The 18,854-nt window shown below is 38.8% G+C and overlaps 1 pseudogene; it reads right to left on the bottom strand.

Annotated features, from left to right (window-relative positions):
* Positions 1 to 7,953: 7,953 nt before the first annotated feature.
* Positions 7,954 to 9,667, bottom strand: LOC135227870 (olfactory receptor 2W3-like; annotated as a pseudogene).
* Between the last annotated feature and the right edge of the window lie 9,187 nt (positions 9,668 to 18,854).

Raw genomic sequence — 18,854 nt, 5'->3', positions numbered from 1 at the left:
TGCTGACTTCTTTTATTTGGATTGCTCAGCTTTTACAGTATCATCTACATCTCTATATTAACAACTTCCAAATTAGGCATGCACTGAGTGGTTTCTGTTTTTCTGCCTGAATTCTGATGTATTCTAAAAATGTTACTGGAACTAGTGCCTGAGAAGTATGTGAATGATAAGCATAAGTCTGATTTTTGGATCTGATTATATTTGAAGGTAGTAATGACTTCAATGATAGTGGATAATGGGCCACTGACATTTCATAGCATTCATGTTCAAACAGTAAATAAATATATTATCTATCTTGTCTGGCATCAATTATCTATAGAGAACAGCATTTTAGGGGTCAATGTACTTGTTATTACAGTGAGAAATAAGAGAGCAAGGACTAGGTGGCTGTTACCTACATACTAGAAATAACATAATTTCAGGACCACAGCTTTCCAGCTCACTGTATGGATAGAGCACCAGAGGCCATAGATACCTGCCTTGGAAGAACCCATATCGTAATTTAGATAAACCAAATGCAAAGTCAGATTCAGTGCATTGGTGAATCACAATGCAAATTGACTGTAAAGTTTAGAGGTCTTGCGTGAAAATTGATATTTGTTTGCAAGAGAGTACAATCCAAATAATGGGAATGGTATCATTTGAGTTGATCATAACATTTGAGTTGATATTAGAATACCATGATCTCCCACAATAATCCACAGCCAGAGAATGCAGCTCCTCATCCCCTGCCTGAGGATGTTCTCTTCCAATCTCCTGGACACCAATACTAAACCCACATGAAGGTATTCCTTTGCAGGAGGGTGCCAAACCTTCTCCAGACATATACCACAATTTCTGGTTACTTCCCAAACCATAACTATAGCCAAGTAACAGAAAAAACAAACAAAAAAACAACAACGACAAAAAATAAACTAGAATTTTGAGTACAGAAACCAGTTTAGGAAACTTGGAAGTCACCAAAAATGAAATGGAATGCACAAACATCAATAATCCTAGGCATTAGCAAGATGAAATGGACCGGTATCAGCCATTCTGAATCAGACGATCATATGGTTTATTACACCAGGAATGACAAATTGAAGAAGGAGGGCATCACACTCATTGCCAAAAAGAGCATTTCAAGATCAATCCTGAAGTACAATGCTGTCAGTGATATTACAAGGAAGATCAGTTCATACAACTATTATTTAAATTTACGCACTAATCACTCAGGCCAAAGATGAAGGAATTGAAAAGTTTTACAAAATTCTGCAGTCTGAAATTGACTGAACATGCAATTAGGATGCATTGATAATTATTGGCAATTGTAATGTGAAGGATTGATAATTGGAAAATATGGCATTCATGATAGAAATGATGCCAGATATTGCATGACAGACTTTTACAAGGCCAATGACTTCTTCACTGCAAATACCTTTTTCAACAACATAAACAGTAACTATACAGGTGACCCTCATTGGATGAAATACACAGAAATCAAATAGACTACCTCTGCTGAAAGAGACGATGGAAAAGCTCAATACCATCAGTCAGAACTAGGCCAGGGACCTACTGCAAAAAAGACCATCAATTGCTCATATGCAAGTTCAAGTTAAAGCTGAAGAATATTAAAACAAGTCCACAAGAGCCAAAGTATGACCATGAATATTTCCCACCTGAATTTAGAGAACATCTCACGAAAAGATTTGACTCATTAAACACTAATGACTGAAGACTAGATGAATTGTGGAATGAAATCAAGGACATCATACATCAAGAAAGCAGAGGTCTTTAAAAAGGCAGGAGAGAAAGAAAAGACCAAAATGGATGTCAGAAGAGACTCCGAAACTTGCTCTTGAATGTGCAATAGCTATGGCAAAAGGAGGAAATGATGAAGTAAAAGAGCTGACCAGAAGTTTTCAAAGTGCAGCTTGAGAAGACAAAGTATTATAACGAAATGTACAAAAACCTGGAGATAGAAAACCAAAAGGGAAGAATATGCTTGGCATTTCTCAAGCTCAAAGAACTGAAGAAAAAATTCAAGGCTTAAGTAGTAATATTGAAGAATTCTATGGGGAATATATTAAATGCCTCAGGAAGCATCAAAAGAAGATGGAAGGAATACACCAAGTCACTGTACCAGAGATTTGGCTGACCTTCAACCATTTCAGGAGGTAGCATATGATCAAGAAGTGATGGTACTGAAGGAAGTAATCCAAGCTGCACTGAAGGCATTGGGGAAAAACAAGGCTGTAGGAACTAATGGAATACCAATTGAGATGTTTCAACAAACAGATGCAGTGCTGGAGTAACTCACAGGTATACGCCAAGAAATTTGAAAGGCAGCTACCTGGCCAACCAACTGGAAGGGATCCATTTCAAATAAAGGGTTGTATCATCGGCATACGTCAGGTTGTTTATGAGTCTTCCTTCAATCGTGATGTAGCGTTCTTCTTCATATAGTCGAGCTCCTCAGATTATTTGCTGAATCTATTTATTCAAATAGATTGAATAAATGTGGTGATGGGACACAAGCCCGACCCACACTTTTCTTAACTTTAAACCATGCAGTGTTCCCTTGCTCTGTTCAAACGGCTGCCTTTTGTCTAAATATAGGTTCCTCATGAGCACAATTAAGTGTTTTGAAACTTCCATTCTTCAACGTTATCCATAATGTATTATGATTCACACGGCTAAATGCCTTTGCACAGTGAATAAAACACAAGTAAACATTTTTATGATATTCTCCGCTTTCAGCCAAGATCCATCTGACATAAGCAATGATATCCCTGGTTCCATGTCCTCTTCTGAATCTGGCTTGAATTTCTGGCAGTTCTCTGTCAATGTATTGCTGCAAGTGCTTTTGAATAACCTTTAAAGAATTTTACTTGGATGTTACATTAATGATATTGTTGGTTAATTTCTGAATTCTGTTGGATCACCTCTACTACCACTAAAGTTATTTCAGAGCATAAAAAAGGATGGAATACTCCCAAACACATTCTATGAAGCCAGCATAACCCTGATACCAAAACAGGTAAAGACACTACAAACAAAGAAAATTACAGCTCTATATCCCTCATGAACTTAGGTGCAAAAATCCTCAACAAAATTCTAGCCAATAGAATTCAACAACATATCAAAGAAATAATTCACCATGACCAAGTGGGATTCATACCAGATATGCAGTAATGGTTCAACATTAGAAAAACAGTTGATGTAATGCATTGCATAAATAAAACAAAAGACAAGAACCACATGATCTTATCAACTGATGCAGAAAAGGCATTCGACAAAGTTCAATACCCATTCATGATAAAAACTCTCAGCAAATTAGGAATATAGAAGGGAAATTCCTTAGCATAATAAAGGGCATTTATACAAAGCCAACAGCCAACATCATCCTAAATGGAAGGAGTCTGAAAGTGTTTCCCTTGAGAACAGGAACCAGACAAGGATGCCCTTTATCACCACTCTTATTCAACATTGTGGTGGAGGTCCTAGCCAGAGAAATTTAAAGAAATTAATGTCATCCAAATTGATAAAGAAGAAGTAAAAATATCCCTAATTACATATGATATGATCCTATTTGCAGAAAACCCCAAAGAATCCACAAGAAAACTACTGGAACTACTAGAAGAATTCAGGAAAGTATCAGGATACAAGATAAGCATAGAAAATTCAGTTGGATTCCTCTACACCAACAAACAGAACTTTGAAGAGGAAATCACCAAATCAGCACCATTTACAATAGCCCCCAAGAAGAGAAGATACTTAGGAATAAATCTAACTGGAGACTTAAAAGACCTATACAAAGAAAACTACAAGACACTACTGCAAGAAACCAAAAGAGACCTACATAATTGGAAAATTATACCTTGCTCATGGATAGGAAGACTCAACATTTTGAAAACGTCAATTCTACCCAAAGTGATCTACAGACACAATGCAGTCCCGATCCAAATTCCAATGACACTTTTTAATGAGATGAAGAAACACACCTCCAACTTCCTATGGAATGCGGAAGAAGCCCCAGATAAGTAAAGTATTACTGAAGAAGAAGAACAAATCACACTACCTGATCTTAGAACCTATTATACCACCACAGTAGTCAAAAGAGCCTGGTACTGGTACAACAACAGATACATAGGCCAATGGAACAGAATTGAGAATCTGGGTATAAATTTATCCACGTATGAGCAGCTGATGTTTGACAAAGGCCCAAGTTCTGTTCAATGGGGAAAAGACAGTCTCTAACACATGGTGCTGGCCTAATTGAATATCCACCCGCAAAAAAGTGAAACAAGACCCATACCTCACACCATGCACAAAAACTAATTCAAAATGGATCAAAGACATATATATAAAATCTAAAATGATAAAGATCATGGAAGAAAGAATAGGGACAATGCTAGGAGCCCATAAACAGAATAGAAAAAATATCTAACAATACACAAACACCAGAAGAGAAACTAGATAACTGGGTGCTCCTAAAAATGAAATACTTATGCTCATCAAAGGACTTCACCAAAAGAGCAAAAGGACAACCTACAGAACGGGAAAATATTTTGGTTATGACATATGTAATAAGGGTCTAATCTCTAAAATCTATAAGATATTACAAAACTTCAACAACAAAAAGACAAATAACACAATTAAAAAATGGGCAAAGGAAATGAACAGACACTTCAAAGAAGACATTCAGGCAGCTAACAGATATGTGAGGAAATGCTCATGATCATGAGCCATTACAGAAATGCAAATCAAAACTGCGATGAGATACCATCTCACCCCAACAAGGCTAGCATTAATCCAAAAAACACAAAATAATAAATGCCGGACAGGCTGTGGAGAGACTGGAACACATACGCTGCTGGTGGGAATGCAAAGTGATGGTACAAACACTTTGGAAATCAGTCTGGGGTAGTTACTGTCACATTATAGGGATTGCAACTAGTGCCACATAAGAATACGCATATAACTTTTTGTTTGAGAAATAAACTTGAGCTGTAAGCTTTCACGTAAAGCACACACACACACACACACACACAAATCCTTAAAAGAAATTAAAGAAGACTTTACTAAATGGAAAGATATTCCATGCTCATGTATAATATGGCTATTATCAGAAAATTAGAAAATAACATGTATTGGTGGGGATATGGAGACATTGGATCCCTCAACCACTGTTAATGATATTATAAAATAGCTAAACCACTGTGAAAACTGTGTGAGTGGTTCATCAAAAGGTTAAACATAATACTACCATCTGACCCTGCAATTCCACTTCTAGGTGTATACCCAAAAGAAGCGAAAGCAGGTGCACAGATTCTTGTCCACCAATGTTCATTACAGAATTATTCAAAATAGTCAAAAATCTAGAAACAACCCAAGTGTCCATCCATGGATGAATGGATAAATAAAATGTAGTTTACACATACAATGGAATATTATTCAACCACAAAGAGAAATAAAATTCTGATACATGCTACAATATAGATGGACCTTGAAAATACTATGCTGAGTGAATAAGTGAGACATAAAATGGAGTATATTTTATGATCCCACTTATATGAAATATCCAGAATAGGCAATGTATAGAGACTAAAGTTTATTATTATTAACAGAGGTAGGTTTTTTTTGCTGTTGTTGTGTGCCATTGTGTTGATTCTGACTCACAGAAAGAGTAGAACTGTCCCATAGGGTTTCCTGGGCTGCAATTCTCTTACAGAGTGTCTGGTGGGTCCAAACCTCCCACCTTTTGGTTAGCAGACAAGTGCTTAACCTTTGTGCCAGCAGGGCTCCTGCCAGAGGCAAGTAAACCAACAAAAACCCACTGCCCTTGATTCCGACTCATGGCGGCCCTATAGGTCAGAGTAGAACTGCCCCCATAGAGTTTCCAAGGAGCGTCTAGTGGATTTGAACTGCCAGCCTCTTGGTTAGCAGCCATAGCACTTAACCACTACGCACCAGAGGCAAGTAGGAAGGCGGAAATGGAGAGGTACTACTTAAGGTTACTGAGTTCCTTTTAAGGGTGATGAAATATTTGGAAACAGGGGTGATGGTTGTATAAGATGGGGACATAATTAATGCCATTGGCTTATACACATAAAAGTGGCTGAAATTTAAAAAGTTAAAAACTCAATAACAAGAATGCTGAATTTTCCAGAAAAAATGACAAAATTCATTCCGAAATTATTTTAAACTGCCTTTCTTTAACGTGGTGTAGAAAATATGGCTATGAAAGACAAAATGTCCCCCACAATTGAGGGGACAATTTTATCCAGCCAGTTTGTGCTCCATTACTAACATAAAGGTTGGTGGTTTGAACCTACTGGCAATCTGGCAATCTGCTTTCCTAGAGATTATGGCCGAGAAAACCCTATGAAGCAGTTATACTCTGCAACACATGGAATTGCCAGAATCGACTTGATGGCAACAGATTGTTTTATTTATTTAATAGAGAGAACATTCTTTAGTAAGGAATGTCCCAAAGAAAAAGAATGGGCCTGGGCATTTACAGAACCATTAAACAAGGGAGTCATCTGCAAGGCTTATAGGAGTCCTGAGGGAGAGTGGAGAGAGGGTTTATCTGAGTTATATGGTGAAGGGTGTTTTTTTTTTTTTTTTGACTGCAGTTAGTTGTTCCTAGGACACAAAACGGGGGGAGGTATTTATTAGCTGCCATGATCTTCTGGGAAGGTAGGGCTCAGGCAAAGTCAATATTATCCTGGTTTAGACACGGGAGTCAAGTTTCTACACAATTTCAGAGGAACAATTTTTACTGGTGACAGGTTAAGAGGATGATCCAGAGGGAAAGCATCACTCGCCGCTCTGAAAAACAATGACTTTCGCACCTCAGAGATAGGCAAGCCTTTTGTATTCTCTCTGGAGCATTTTTTCAGATGCAAGGAACACTGGCAACTTCAGGGCCCAGAGGGCTGCACCATGGGATCCACTTGGGTCTTCCTGTGAGTTCTGTCCAAGAGGACTGGTTGGGAGAATCCCTGAAAGCACTTTTTAGCACTTGTCTATACTAGGAACCATTGCGCAGTGTTTTTTTTTTTTTTTTCTTTTCTTAACTCAGGAGAAAACTGTAACTGCAACATAGGTAACCCTCACACCCTTAATCACCATCAGTCTACCTACATCATTACTTATTTAAAAGAACAGTTTTGAATGTTTAGACCAGAGTCAAATTGGAGCACAGGAAACTCTCTTTCAGTAGCCGTTTCGTCCACAATGACCTCAAGTGGCTGGTGCCCTTTGAGCAAGTATTCTCCCAGGTGAGGTATAGGGGAGACGGGGTTAGGAAGGCAGGATAGATACAGGCCATGGTGGAAAGGAAGAGATTGTGGGATGGAGGAAACTGAGAACAGATCCCCCTCAGCCAGGCTTTTCATTCCCTCCTGCCCATTGTTCCCCCTTGGTTTATGAGTGCTAACTCGGCTTTTTGCCGGCTTTTTGCAGGATCTACCTGACCTCTGGATGCTCATAAAGAAAGTGTTGGATCATCTACTTCCTGGACCTGAACCTCAAAGTGTGGTCTGAGGACCAGTGGCAAGGTCATCCACTGGGAGCTTTGTAGAAACAGAATCCCCACCACAGAGGAAATGAATCAGAATCTGTATTTTAATGAGATCTCTAAGTGATTTGTTTCCACAAGAAGTGGAAGTAGCTCTACACTGTGTTATGCAAGTAATGGGGGTTACACAGGCTCTTTAGACCCCAAAGTATCTTTGATAGCTACTTATTGAATGGCTAAAGGTTTTTATTCTTTTTAATATTCATTAAGCAGTAAAAACAGCAGGAACTAGGAATCAGAACTTGGAGTTAATTCCTCGTTCAGTTCACCTTGAGGAAATCTCACGTCCCAAGTGGGTAAAATGAAGATAATGGTAATCATCCTGACCTGAGACGGTTGCTGAGAAAAGCAGATGAATCACAGGCACCTGGCACATAGCAGAAACTTAAAAAACATGAGGTTCTTCTCTCTAAAAAAATAAAATATACCTAAGAAATAATTATACTTTCAGATGTTAATGACCCATATATCATTATTATAAGTTAACTTCTTAGTTTATCTAGAATCTGAGACAAGAGAATGGGAGAAATTTCAGATGTTAATGGTGAATGGTAGAAAATAAATAGTAAGACTTGATGAAAGGCTTTGGATGAGAAAGCAGGAAGTAGAAAACACCAAACTTTGGTGAATTCCAATGTTTGATGGCTACCATGTAAAAGGGACACTTAGTCCATGTTGAGATCAGCGATGGTAGAAGATTTATGATCATTCTGACAAAAAAAAATCCAGAATGCTGCAAATGAATTAAAAACAAACAACAAACCAAAGTGTCTGATTAAGAAACCTGTTTCCTACTTGGCACTCTGGTATATGTTGGTGGAAGCTCACCTTTGTAACAAGTTTTCTCCCTTTGCTCTTTGGACCTCTTTGTTAATCATCTAGGGAGTATTGTAGGATGGTATGTGTTGTGCAGTTCACACATTGAGATGTATTATTTCAGAACTGAAAGTCTTTTAGAGATCCAAGAAAACACAAATAAGGGAGGAGTCACAGGCCAAGACCAGATCCAATACTTCCAGGCACCATCAATGGCCCATAATGGAGATTGTGGTCAGGGCTTGGCATACAGGTAGGAGATGCCCTTACTCCTTTCCTATCCCCCCTGTTACCCAGCATTAGCCTCCTCAGTGCCCCCTTCACCTCTTTGTTTCTGAGGGTATGGGTCAAGGGGTTTAGGAGGAAGGTGACAATGTTGTAGAAAAGGGTTAGGAACTTTCTCTGGGCCTTAGAGGAGCTGGTTCCTGGTTGCATGTACATGTAGATGATGTTTCCATAGAAAAGTGAGACTAACAGTGAGATGGGAGCTACACGTGTTGAAGGCTTTATGTCTCCCTGAGGTTGACTGGATACTTAACACAGCCTTCACGATGTAGCCATAGGAGACTAGGATAAAAGCCAAGGGTTATAGCACGATGCCTACTGCCAGAATAAAGACAATGCCTTCAACTGCAGCTGAGTTGACAAAGGTCATCCAAATCAAGGCTGGCTTCTCACACAGAAAGTGGTCAACCTTGCGGTACCCACAGCAGGATAATCATATGGTCATTGGCGACATAATCAAAGAGTTGGCCACCCCACAGCCCCAAGCAAGAGACACTAAACCCAGGCAGAGCTGAGGATGCATCATGATCATGTAGTGTAGGGGTTTGCAGACTGCAACAAAGCAGTCATATGCCATGAGAGCCAGGAGCAGACACTCCACACCACCCAGAACCAGGAATAGAAGGAACTGGATGGCACAACTAGTGTAGCTGATGGTCTTGTCATATTCATTAAGATTGTAGAGTAGCTGGGGGGTGGAACTGGTAGTGAAACTGAGATCCAGGAAGGAGAGGTGGGTGAGAAAGAAATACATAGGAGTGTGGAGGTGAGGGTCCAGCTGGGACACCAGGATGATGGTAGTGTTGCCCACAAGGGTCAGGAGATAGGCAATCAAGATGACCACAAAAAGAATTCTCTCCAGATGGGGATGGTCAGAAAACCCCAAAAGGATGAAATGGCTTTGGGGGCTGTTATTGGTTACATCCATCATCTCTACTGTACCTGAAGACAAAAATAATGATATTAGTAATAACAAAAACAATAGCAACAACAGCCAACATTAAGGGAGCGCTTCCTTTGAGCAAGGCAGTCTTCTAAGTTTTTTACATTTATTTATTCATTTAACCCTAACAACAATAATACTGAACTGGCACTATTATTATCCTCAGAAAGGAAAACTGAGGCATATACATAAGTAAATTGCCATATCTAGGAAGGTGCAGGTACAGAGCTTTGATGTTTGAACCCAGGAAATCTGGATTAGCATTGTCATATCCTAACCGCTAGTGATATTGCTCATTTTAAGAAAGTGAAAGATAAATTTTGTCACGGCAAACCATTTATTCTCCAAGAGACCCAAGTTCTTAAACTCGTGCAGAAACCTCAGAGACCCAAAATGGAGTCCCCAAGTAATCGATTAATTAGAAACAATAAAACTTGCCATAGAGTCAATTCCAATTTATGGCGACTCCATGTGTGTCAAAGTAGAACTGCACTCCTTAGGGTTTTCACTGGCTGTGACCTTTCAGGTGTAAAACACCAGGCCTTTATTCTGAGGTGCCTCTGGGTAGATTTGAGGTGCAAAGCTTTTGGTTAGTAGCCAAGTGCTTAACCATTTAGGCCACCCAAAAAGAAAAACCAAACCTGTTGCCTTCGAGTTGATTCAGATTCATAGTGACCCTATGCCACGGAGGGACTCCAAATCAATTAACAGAATGTAGGAAATATCCATTTTATGTAGAAATCTTTACCAAGTTTTGATCCTAAAGACACGTCTCACCACATTCAAAGCAAACCATGTTTGTGGAGATAAACTACAAGTCTTAGAGACAAATATAAAGAAATAGAATAAAACATCTTGTTCTACAGTCCCAAACTTAAATGGTCCAATCCTTTGTCCAACACTACACAATTGTGAAATCTTGGAAAGTTCATTTAGTTTTTCATAGTTTTCTCACCTAATCAGGCCTGGCTTACTTATTTTACAGATATATTTCAAGATTTGCTTTTTAATATGGAAGAACTTTGTTAAGTACAACAGTTGTTATGTAGGATAAATAAAGCCATTGTATTATACAAACAAGGAATGGGAAAATAAGCCCAGGAGACTAGGCAAGGCAATTCTGAAAGGGGCAAGGGGTTTGGGGGGGAGGGTGGTGGTGAAGAAAAAGTCCAATGAGAGGAAATGATTCACAAAAAATATCCAAACATATATTGAAAAGATAATCAAAACATAATTTGGTGACTGACTAGTCATTTATGGGGCAAAAAGTGTGGATCTCTACTTCACTACTTACACCAAAACAAATTATAAATTATATACTTAAATATTGAAAAAAAATGACAACTACTATAAGAAAGCATAATAGGTTTTTTTGTTTGTTCCCAAATCTTGGATTTGGGTAGAACTCATCAGTAAAACTGTAATTCTCTCTCTCTCTCTCTCACACACACACACACACACAAGTTGCCATTGAGAGGACTCTGACTCACAGAGACTCTATAGGACAGAGTAGAACTGCCTTATAGGGTTTCCAAGGAGCACCGGGTGGATTTGAATTCAACATTTTGGTTAGCAGCCAAGTTCTTAACCACTGTACCACCAAGGCTCCAATTCTCACACATCTCTGAAGAATTTTTCTCAGTGGGCATCAAGTGTATGTTAATGATGTTGGTGTGACTTGAACAACAATAGTGATAATGATTGTACAATTTGAAGAATGTAATCAGTGTCACTTAATCTATATTTACGGATCATTGATATGGTATATGTTTCGGTATGTATACTTTCACCACAAGAAAATTTTTAAAAATATGAAACAAAATACAAAAAAATGCATATTTCAAAAGAATCTGCATTTAAAGAAGCACTACTAACAAATTCTAAAGTTTGGCAATGCTAGAAATTCAGTGTCACAATTGAATGTCTACCTTTCTTAGTTTTTATTTTTTTAATTAGTAACAAAAAGATGAAACCAAAGAAAAATAGTTAATAAGTTGAAGAGGCAGTTCACAGAAAAAACGAAAGATTTACAAAAAAAAAAAAAAGCAACATATAAACACTGGAAATATTCTCACTGATGATTAAGACTATAAAGATTAATATATAAAGCTATTCAAATTTTAAATAGATAAATATTGAAAAACTTCATAATATACATGACTGGGAAAAGTGTGGGGAAAAGAGCATATCCTACTGAACTTTTGTGAGTTTACTCTGGAATAGTATCTTTGGAGGGATCTTAAAAAAATAAAAGATCAACATTTAAAATATACATATTTCTTGCCATTGTATAATGGTATTAAAAAGAAGAAACACCTGGCCTTAAAAAATTTTTTAATTCCATTTTTGACCTATTAGTTCTGCAACTAGAAATATGTCTTGTATTTATTATGCCCCCCAATATGTGAATACACATCCTAAAGAATCTTCATTCTGGCATTGTAAATACTTGGAAACAATGCCTATGTTTATAGTTATAGAAATGATTTAAAACCACACCTTCATGAACTGAATTCCTACTGTTAAAAGAGAGAAACTAACCTACAGGAATTGACAGATTCCTTTTTTTTTCCTGAATGTATCGGAACATTACAAAGGTCGCTAGCTGTCATGGATTGAATTGTGCCAGCCCAAAATATGTGTCAACTTAGCTAAGACATGATTCCCAGTATTGTGTGATTGTCCTCCTTTATGTGATCTAATTATTCTCCATTTTGTGATGTGCTGTAAATCCTAGACTCTATGCCTGTGGTTGGAGCCCTGGTAGCACAGTGTTTAAGAGCTCGGCTTCTAACCAAAGGTGGGCAGTTCAAATCCACCAGCAGCTCCTTGGAAACCGTATGGGCTAGTTCTACTCTATCCTATAGGGTTGCTATGAGTCAGAATCGACTCGATGGGCAATGGGTTAGTTAGTTAGTTATGCCTGTGTTTATGGCCCTTTTTTGGGAGCAAGCGTCATTATGTAAATGAGGCAGGATTAGGTCATGTTAATGAGGATTCGGTTATGTTTGTTATGTTAATGAGGTAGGATTAGGGTGGAATGTATCTTGAGTCAACTCTCTTTACCACCCTACAAGAGAGAAAAGCAGAGAGAAGTGAGCAGAGAGAAGGGGAATGGGAACACGGTTGCTGCCCAAAGCTGAGGTGGTGGGGTTGCCATCACCAAGGTGCAGAAGAACAGGGCCTTTCAGGGCCAAGGGGGTGGGGTCACCACTCAGATAGACTGGGAGAATGAGGCTGCCCAGAACCAAGGGAATGGAGTTGCCTTCCCAGTGGCACTGGAAGGCAAGGCTGAAGTCCAGGGTTCTCCAGCCAGAATTCAGAGGGTGGGAACAACACCCACTTCTGGAGGGTAGGGTTGTTGGTCAGATGGTCCAGCTCTGCTGAGTTTTGGAGTTGCTTGGTGCCTGTTATCCCGTCTTTCCATTTGTAATGGAAATGCCCCTCTGTGCCTGTAGTACCATTGTACTTTGGAAGCAAATGACTTTTATTCTAGATTTCATAGGTTCACAGATGAAGAGGAATGTTGCAGAAGATGAGATTTAGGGCTTTGAATTAAGACTTTTGGGATGATATGATGGAGTAAATGTATTTTAGATATGACAAGGACATCAATTTTGAGGTGCCAAGATTTGGAATGTCAGCTTGGCTAGACCATGATTCCCGGTATTGTGTGGTTGTCCTCAATTTGTGATCTGATTGTCCTCCATTTTGTGAATCCTAGTCTCTGTGCCTGTAGTTATGGTCCCATTTGGGCGTGAGTTGACCATTATGCTAATGAGGTAGGATTAGGTCATGTTAAAGAGGATTAAGTTATGTTTGTTATGTTAATGATGTAGGATTGGGGTAGGATGTATCTACAAGAGATAAAATCAGAGAGAAGCAAGCAGAGAGAAAGGGACCTTCTATCACCAAGAAAGAAGAGACAGGAGCTGAACACGTCCTTTGGGTCTGGGATCCCTGCCCTGAGAAACTCCTAAACCCAGGTGGAGATTGATAACAAGGACCTTCCCCCACAGCTGACAGAGAGAAAGAGAAAGCCTTCTACTCTAGTTGGCTCCCTGAATTTGGACTTCTAGCCTCCTAAACTGTGAGGGAATAAAATTCTGTTAGTAAAGAATTAGGAGTACAAATGTTTAAGCTCTCCTAGCCCAAAGGTTGGCAGTTCAAACACACCCAGAGGGGTTTGGAGAGACAGGTCTAGCTATTGGTTATTTTTTCTGTTTCCTTTTTTCCTTAAAAGCATTATTGTAACTACTGTGCATTAAGCCATTAGTTTTTTTTAGAAGTGAAATGATCTCCTTGTATGGGTACAGAATATTTACTCAAATAAACCCTACATATTTTGGTGCTTTAATTATTTTTTAACAGTACAAAATAGGAATAGGCATATGTATATATACATGCCTACATCTACACTTACTATACTTGTGTGTATATATATATATATGTATGTGTATATATATATGTGTGTGTGTGTGTGTATGCCATTGAGTCTGTTCCTACTCATAGCAACCCTATGCACAACAGAAGAAAACACTGTCTGGTCCTGTGCCATCCTCACAGTAATTGCTATATTGAAGCCCATTATTGCAGCCACTGTGTCAATCCCGCTTGTTGAGGGTCTTCCTCTTTTTTGCTGGCACTCTACTTTATCAAGCATGATGTCCCTCTCACCAGAGACTGGTCCCTCCTGATAACATGTCCAAAGTATGTGAGACAAAGTCTTGCCATTCTCACTTCTAAGGAGCCTTCTGGCTGTACTTCCTCCAAGTCAGATTTCTTGAGTCTTCTGGAAGTCCATGGTATATTTAGCATTCTTCACTAATACAATAATTCAAAGAAATCAATTGTTCTTCAGTATTCCTTATTCTTTGTCCAGCTTTTATACGTATATGAGGCAATTGAAAATACCATGATTGGGTCAATCACACCATAGTCCTCAAAGTGACATCTTTGCCTTTTAACATTTTTAAAGAGGTCTTTTGTAACAGATTTGTTCAATGCAAAAATTGTTTGATTTCTTGACTGCTGCTTCCACGGGCGTCGATGTGAATTCAAGTAAAGTGAAATCCTTGACAACTTCAAACTTTTCTCTGTTTATCATGATGTTGCTTACTGGTCCAGTTGTGAGGATTTTTGTTTTACGTTGAGATGTAATTCATACTGAAGGCTGTAGTCTTTGATCTTCATTCTATGTGCTCCAAGTTCTCTTCACTTTCAGCAAGTAAGGTTGTGTCATCTGCATAAAGCAGGTTGCTAATCAGTTTCCTCTAATCCTGATGCCACATTCTTCTTCATACAGTCCACCTTCACACATTATTTGTTTAGCATACAGATTGGATAAGTATGGTGAAAAGATACCATCCTGGACCACATCTTTCCTGACTTCAAACCATGCAGTATCCAGTTGTTCTATTCAAAAGACTGTCTCTTGGTCTGTGTACAGGTTTCACATGAGGACAAATAAGGGCTCTGGAATTCCCATTCTGTACAAAGTTATCCACAATTTGTTATGATCCACACAGTTGAATGTCTTTGCATAGTCAGTAAAACTGAGGGAAACATCTTTCTGGTATTCTCTCCTTTCAGTCAAGATCCATCTGACATGAGAGATGATATCCCTCCTTCTAATTCCTCTTCTGAATCCAGTTTGAATTTCTAGCAGGTCTCTGTTGAGATACTGCTGCAATCTTTTTTGACATATCTTAAGCAAAATTTTCCTTGTATGGGATATTAATGAAATTATTCGCTAATTTCGGCATTCTATTGGATCACCTTTCTTTGGAATGGGCACAAATATAGATCTCTTCCAGTCTGTTGGCCAGGTAGCTATCTACCAAATTTCTTGGCATAGAGGAGTGAGCACTTCCAGGGTTGCATCTGTTTGTTATTCTGTCATTTCCTGGGGGCTTGTTTATCACCAATGCCTTCAGTGCAGCTTGGACTTCTTCTTTCAATACCGTTGATTCTTGATCATATGGTACCTCCTGAAATGGTTGAATGTCAACCAATTCTTTTTGGTACAGTGACTGTGTGTATTCTTTCTTTTGATGCTTCCTGCATGGTTCAATATTTTGCCCATAGAATCCTTCGATATTTCAACTCAAGGCTTGAATTTTTTTCTTCAGTTCTTTAGGCTTGAGAAATGCAGAGTGTGTTCTTCCCTTTTGGTTTTCTAACTCCAGGTCTTTACACATTATATTATAGCACTTTACTTTGTCTCCTCGAGTTGCCCTTTGAAATCTTCTGTTCAGCTCTTTTACTTCATCATTTCTTCCATTCGCTTTAGCTACTTTACATTCAAGAGCAAGTTTTAGAGTCTCCTTTTACACCCATTTTGGCCTTTTCTGTCTTTTTAATGTTTTTTTTTTTTTTTTTTGCTTTCTTCGTATATGTCCTTGATGTCATCCCACACCTCATCTGATCCTTGGTTTTCAATGTGCCAAAACTCAGGTGGGATATACTCAAGGTCATATTTTGGTTCTCGTGGAATTGTTCTAATTTTCTTCAGCTTCAACTTGCATTTGTATATGAGCAATTGATGGTCTGTTTTGTAGTTGGCCCCTGGTCTTGTTCTAACAGATATATTGAGCTTCTCTGTAGTCTCTTTCCACAGATGTAGTCAATTTAATTCCTATGTATTCCAACTGGCAATGTCCATGTGTATAAAAAAATACAGTCGCTGTTAATGTTGTTTAAAAAAAGCTTTTTCCAATGAATGGGTCATTCTCCTGCAAAATTCTATCATGTATCTTCAGCATTGTTTCTGTCATCGAGGCCATATTTTCCAACTACTGATCCTTATTTTTGTTTCCAACTTTCGAAGTGCAGTCACCAGTAATTATCAATGAATCTTGATTGCATGTTTGATTAATTTCAGACTGCAGAAATTGTTAAAAATCTTCAGTTTCGTCATCTTTGGCATTAGTGGTTGGTACATAATTTGGGGTAATAGTCACATTAACTAGTCTTGTTTTTAGCCTTATGGATATTATCAATTGACAGCTTGTAATTCAGGTAGATCTTGAAATGTTCTTTTTGGACAGTGAATGCAAAACCTTTCCTCTTCAATTTGTCATTACAGGCATAGTAAATCATATGATCATCTGACTCAAAATGGCTAACATCATTCTATTTCAGCTTACTAATGCCTAGAATTCTATATTCAAGCATTCTATTTCATTTTTTTCAATAACTTTTATTAAGCTTCAAGTGAACGTTTACAAATCCAATCAGTCTGTCACATATAAGTTTACATACATCTCACTCCCTACTCCCACTTGCTCTCCCCCTCTTGAGTCAGCCCTTTCAGTCTCTCCTTTCTTGACAATTTTGCCTGCTTCCCTCTCTCTCTATCCTCCCATCCCCCCTCCAGACAACAGTTGCCAACACAATCTCAAGTGTCCACCTGATATAATTAGCTCACTCTTCATCAGCGTCTCTCTCCCACCCTCTGACCAGTCCCTTTCATTTCTGATCAGTTGTCTTTGGGGATGGTTCCTGTCCTGTGTCAACTGAAGGTCTGGGAAGCAATGGCCGCCGGGATTCCTCCAGTCTCAGTCAGACCATTAAGTTTGATCTTTTCATGAGAATTTGGGGTCTGCATCCCACTGATCTCCTGTTCCCTCAGGGGTCCTCTGTTGTGCTCCCTGTCAGGGCAGTCATCGATTGTGGCCGGGCACCAACTAGTTCTTCTGGTCTCAGAATGATGTAGGTCTCTGGTTCATGTGGCCCTTTCTGTCTCTTGGGCTCTTAGTTGTCGTGTGGCCTTGGTGTTCTTCATTTTCCTTTGCTCCAGGTGGGTTGAGACCAATTGCTGCATCTTAGATGGCCGCTTGTTAGCATTTAAGACCCCAGACGCCACATTTCAAAGTGCGATGCAGAATGATTTCATAATAGAATTATTTTGCCAATTGACTTAGAAGTCCCCGCAAACCACGTTCCCCAGACCCCCGCCCTTGCTCCGCTGACCTTTGAAGCCTTCATTTTATCCCGGAAACTTCTTTGCTTTTGGTCCAGTCCAATTGAGCTGACCTTCCATGTATTGAGTGTTGTCCTTCCCTTCACCTAAAGCAGTTCTTATCTACTGATTAATCAATAAAAAACCCTCTCCCATCCTCCCTCCCTCCCCTCCTCGTAACCACAAAAGTATGTGTTCTTCTCAGGTTTACTATTTCTCAAGATCTTATAATAGTGGTCTTATACAATATTTGTCCTTTTGCCTCTGACTCATTTCGCTCAGCATAATGCCTTCCAGGTTCCTCCATGTTATGAAATGTTTCACAGATTCGTCACTGTTCTTTATCGATGCGTAGTATTCCATTGTGTGAATATACCACAATTTATTTACCCATTCATCCGTTGATGGACACCTTGGTTGCTTCCAACTTTTTGCTATTGTAAACAGAGCTGCAATAAACATGGGTGTGCATATATCTGTTTGTATGAAGGCTCTTGTATCTCTAGGGTATATTCCTAGCAGTGGGATTTCTGGGTTGTATGGTAGTTCTATTTCTAACTGTTTAAGATAATGCCAGATAGATTTCCAAAGTGGTTGTACCATTTTACATTCCCACCAGCAGTGTATGAGAGTTCCAATCTCTCCGCAGCCTCTCCAACATTTATTATTTTGTGTTTTTTGGATTAATGCCAGCCTTGCTGGTGTGAGATGGAATCTCATCGTAGTTTTAATTTGCATTTCTCTAATGGCTAATGATCGAGAGCATTTTCTCATGTATCTGTTGGCTGCCTGAATATCTTCTTTAGTGAAATGTGTGTTCATATCCTTTGCCCACTTCTTGATTGGGTTGTTTGTCTTTTTGTGGTTGAGTTTTGACAGAATCATGTAGATTTTACAGATCAGGCGCTGGTCGGAGATGTGAGAGCTGAAAATTCTTTCTCAGTCTGTAGGTGGTCTTTTTACTCTTTTGGAGAAGTCTTTAGATGAGCATAGATGTTTGATTTTTAGGAGCTCCCAGTTATCGGGTTTCTCTTCATCATTTTTGGTAATGTTTTGTATTCTGTTTATACCTTGTATTAGGGCTCCTAGGGTTGTCCCAATTTTTTCTTCCATGATCTTTATCGTTTTAGTCTTTATGTTTAGGTCTTTGATCCACTTGGAGTTAGTTTTTGTGCATGGTGTGAGGTATGGGTCCTGTTTCATTTTTTTGCAAATGGATATCCAGTTATGCCAGCACCATTTGTTAAAAAGGCTATCTTTTCCCCAGTTAATTGACACTG

The sequence above is a fragment of the Loxodonta africana genome, chromosome 16 (assembly GCF_030014295.1).
Source record: "Loxodonta africana isolate mLoxAfr1 chromosome 16, mLoxAfr1.hap2, whole genome shotgun sequence".
NCBI lineage: Eukaryota > Metazoa > Chordata > Mammalia > Proboscidea > Elephantidae > Loxodonta > Loxodonta africana.
The sequence above is the reverse complement of the archived record's forward strand: the minus strand, read 5'-3'. Positions and strand labels throughout refer to the sequence as shown.